Consider the following 4440-nt stretch of genomic DNA (forward strand, 5'->3'; position numbering starts at 1 on the left):
GTGTTGTGATGTGTGATGTGTTTGTATGTGTGTGTGTGTGTGTGTGTATATGTGTGTGTGTGTGTGTGTGTGTGTAACACCTACACTTTTATCTAATAAGTCATGCTCTTTCTCTCGCTGGTGTGTGTGTGTGATGTGTGTGTGTGTGTTGTGATGTGATGTGTGTGTTGTGATGTGTGTATGTTTTGATGTGTATGTGTGTGTGTGTTGTGATGTGTATGTGTGTGTGTGTGTATAACACCTACACCTTTATCTAATCCTTCATGTTTTTTCTGTGTCTCTCTGAGCTCCGACATTCTGATCTAATGGCTGCTGTCAAGCCTGCAGTTGAACTTTGACCCCGGCTCTCAGGTGCACTGTTTACCTCCACACACTCACACACACACACACACACACCTGTGAGGCGGGGAGTGATTTAGTTTTGACTTCGTTATTAAGATCATTGTGGGGCTGACGAAAGTTTTCACATCAAGTGAGTGTGTGTGTGAGTATGAGTATGTGTGTGTGTGTATGTGTGTGTATGTGTGTCTGAGTATATGTGTGAGTGTATGTGTGTGTGTGTCTGAGTATGTGTGTGTGTGTGTCTGAGTATATGTGTGTGTGTCTGCGTATATGTGTGTGTGTATGAGTGTGTGCATGTGTGTGAGAGTGTGTGTGTCTTTATGAGTGTGTATGAGTGTGTGTGTATGTGTGTGTGTGTCTGAGTATGTGTGTGTATGAGGTTGTGTATGTGTGTATATGAGTGTGTGTATGTGTGTGTGAGTGTGCATGAGTGTGTGTGTATAAGTGTGTGTATGAGTGTATGTGAGTGTGAGTGTGTGTGTGTGTGTGTGTGTGTGTGTGTGTGTGTGTAACTTCCTTCCCTGTTTCTAAATGAAGTGTGTAATTTTTCAAGCATGTCTGACCTTAAGGTGAACACTGCAGTCCAACATGTGCTGCACATCAACCAACCTCACCATCCACACACACACACACACACACACACACACACACACACACACACACACACACACACAGAGGAGAGAATGATTGACAGCTGGACTCTGAATTATTAACACTCGGCGGTGTGTGTGAAGGGCAGATAGACCGGACGGCTGAGTAATCACACAGTCCACTTGTTTCCGGGGCGAAACCGCAACCCTGGTCAGGATGAAGTGGCGGCTGTTCAGCCTACTGAACATGTTTGGCATGAATTTACAAGTCGATGGTCAAAAATTCCCACACACACACTCCAAAATGGAAAGGCTGTTATGTAGTAGCAGCGTAATAACGCCTCGTGTTTTTGGAACAGGATGTCCGATAAGTCACCACATGTGTTTAGGAGCTCAAGTAGACCACTCACACATGAGGAACCAATGCGCATCCAAATGGAGGGCATACAGGATGCCAGGGGGCATTTTCCCATTCCGTATTGAGGGCGTCTTAATACTTGATACTTTACGCTCTCAGGAAGCGAATCAAGTACCACAAAATATTTCACACGTAACACACCCCGTCCTCCTCGCCTCTATTATGAGCACGGCAGGAAAGGGCGAAGGTTAAAGGTGTATAAATGCCCAGCAGGTCTGCGCCAGTGTTTGTATCACCGGGCGAGACGGGTATTTTAAGCAGGCGGCAGCAAAAGAGCGAAAGATGAATCTGCCACGATCTGCGTCGTCGGTAATCAAACACTTCGCCGGGTTTATAGGGAAAAGTGCCGATCAGCTGGAAGACGAGTGGGACGACGAGTTGCGGGGGTGGGGGGTGGTGTGTGGGTGGGAGGTGGTGTGTGGGCGGGGGGGGGGGGGGTTATCATGCCATCCACCAGCGGGCTTTGGGGCGTATCGGATTTGTCACACACATCGATTAATCCATCTGAGTCTATTTGGCTCGCAGGTGCTAAAAGCTAAGCACTCGATTCACAGACCCACCCAAACAAAGCTTTAACAAAACCAACCGGGGGCCAAAAGTACGTGGACACCTGACGACGTGCCCCCTTGTTTGCATATGTAGAGCTTATACTCTTCTGGGAGGGCTTTCCACAAGATTTGGTAGTACGTGCATGGGAATTTGTGCCCATGTAGGTTTGTGCCCTCCGTACGTTAGCGAGCTGAAGCGGGGGTGGGACTTACATTTACATTTACATTTTCAGCATTTAGCACACGCTTTCATCAAAAGCGACTTACACAATGAGCGGAACACGATGAGCAATTGAGGGTTAAGGGCCTTGCTCAGGGACCCAACAGTGGCAACTTGGTGGTGGCGGGGCTTGAACCGGCAACCTTCTGTTTACTAGTCCAGTACCTTAACCACTGAGCTATCACTGGACTTAAAAATATAAGTGGGACTAATGTAGGTCGTTCAAGAACCACCCAGAAACAGCCGGAAGCTGGCGGAACGTGGGTGTCACTGCTCACTGTCGAGCAAGCTTTACATCAGCAGCTTGATGTATAAAAGCTTCTGCAACAAAAAAGTTGTAGCCTAGTGGTTAAGATGCTGGACTAGTAATCAAAAGGTCACTGGTCCAAGCCCCACCACTGTCAGGCTGCCACTGTTGGGCCCTTGAGCAAGGCTCTTAACCCTCAATTGCTTGATAATCACGGTACTGTAAGTCGCTTTGGATAAAAGCATCAGCTAAATGCCGAAAATGTAAATGAGAAATGTAAAAAAGAGCCTACAGGCCATCGTTTATCTTTATATTGCAGCTTCACAGCGTACGCATTCCTTTTTTTAATATAAACCGTTTATTCTAATCCTGGTAATAATGTTCATTAATCCTTCTGGACTTGTGTGTTTAGACTCGGCGAAGCTTACTCAGCATTCAGCTCTGCTCCGCTATCTCTGCTATTAGCATCGAGGGAGACGCCGAGGCTTCAGATCCTTAAGTACAAACGCAGAGACGGACTGTCATAATGCGCTAGACCTTCTGCCTCCACCGTATGGGTTTAGCAGAAGCTAAGAAACGTTAGCGCTACGCAGGCTTCTCCCTGAGTGCACCGCTCCAGATCGGGTCGTGCTGCTTCCCTGATCTTGGCAGCACATCCGCTCCTTCACGTCTCCGACACCACCGGATGTTTAAGGCGGTACGAAGAGAAGCATCTGTCCACCAGGCCGCACAAATGGAGGTGAATCAGAGTCATAGGTGAATGCTTAACGTAGCTTGGATTGTTGATTGGTTTTTAGGGGCTGGAATTAGAAATGCAGATCAGTTTAGGTGCCGTCCAAAGAATTAAAGAATTAAATAAAATAAAAATCAGGTGCCCAGGTGGCGCAGCGGGATATTCCGCTGATGCACCAGCACCGAGTTTCTGAACTCCCGGGTTCGAGGCTCGGTGTTGCCACCGGTCGGCTGGGCGCCATCTGGCGGGCATAATTGGCAGTGCCTGCAGCAGATACAAATTGGCCACCGCATCTGCAGGGTGGGGACCGGACTATATGTGGTTGGGTGGGTCTTCATGCGCTGTGTAAGGATCCTGATTGGCAGAAGAGACGCCCGTGCAGGAAGCACAGACAAGAAGAGGACGGCTGTACACGTGTAAAGAAGGCGTGGGCAGCGGCGTGCTCTCCTTGGATGCAAATCTGGAGTCTGTCGGCAGCGGAAGACAAATCGGATGCGCTAAATCGGGAGAAAAAATGGGGAGAAAATGCATTAAAAAAATCAGTCCCTAAATACTATTATCAGTTCTTGAACGGACTTCAAAAATTTTAGTGCCTGGTGGTCCTGTTCTTCTATGAGCCGCCATCCTACAAACATCCAGCTCTTCAGTATTCTTAAAAACCCAGTTTTCCGATCCCTCTCCAGATCCTGCCGAGACAACGAAAAACACGAGTCTGAGCGAGGAACACTCGAGCGGAGGAAAATGTGCTGCGCTGTGCAGACGCTGAACTTTTGCCCAGATCCACCTGGCTGCACCAGACCGAATTTCAGCCATGATGAACCCCAGGGATCCATCGCTACACGCTGAAGAACACATGTTCATCTCAGACGAGTGTTCAGCGCCGCCTCGGACGCAGAGAAAACAAGAGCTCGGGTGAGTGAAGCAGGACCGGTTTCTTGCTTTTAACTACTTATGTAAAACAAATATTAAAGCATGTTAGTTTGGTCTCATTAGCGTCTGCTGTGCTGTGCAGTTTCCGTAAGGCTAATGTGCCGCTTCTCATGTGAATGCGCAGGTACTGAACGGAATACGGTATCCCAAGATCAAACATCTCCACGGTTAAGAAGTGTAATGAAACAATAAAGAAGTAAAGCTAAAGTGCAGTGTTTATTGTACTGTATTTCAGTGTTTTTATTTCATATTTTGTTATTTTCAGTGTTTAAGAGTCAAAAACAACCTCATTATTTTACATCAGCCTAAAATATACACAGTTCCACAGGACCATGGATGCATTAACAGGTTTCCCAAACATCCTTATGGGAAACAATACCTTGAAACTCAACGAACTCAACTCAACACCACT

General features: G+C 47.3%; 1 long non-coding RNA gene across 1 annotated transcript; it reads left to right on the top strand.

Moving 5' to 3' along the window:
* The first annotated feature begins 283 nt into the window (after window positions 1-283).
* Window positions 284-4240, top strand: LOC134301459 (uncharacterized). The gene is made up of 4 exons (XR_010007453.1): window positions 284-351; window positions 2778-3104; window positions 3782-4010; window positions 4153-4240. It is a non-coding gene; the product is annotated as an uncharacterized LOC134301459 (long non-coding RNA).
* The last annotated feature ends 200 nt before the right edge of the window (window positions 4241-4440 follow it).

The sequence above is a fragment of the Trichomycterus rosablanca genome, chromosome 24 (assembly GCF_030014385.1).
Source record: "Trichomycterus rosablanca isolate fTriRos1 chromosome 24, fTriRos1.hap1, whole genome shotgun sequence".
NCBI classification, from domain to species: domain Eukaryota; kingdom Metazoa; phylum Chordata; class Actinopteri; order Siluriformes; family Trichomycteridae; genus Trichomycterus; species Trichomycterus rosablanca.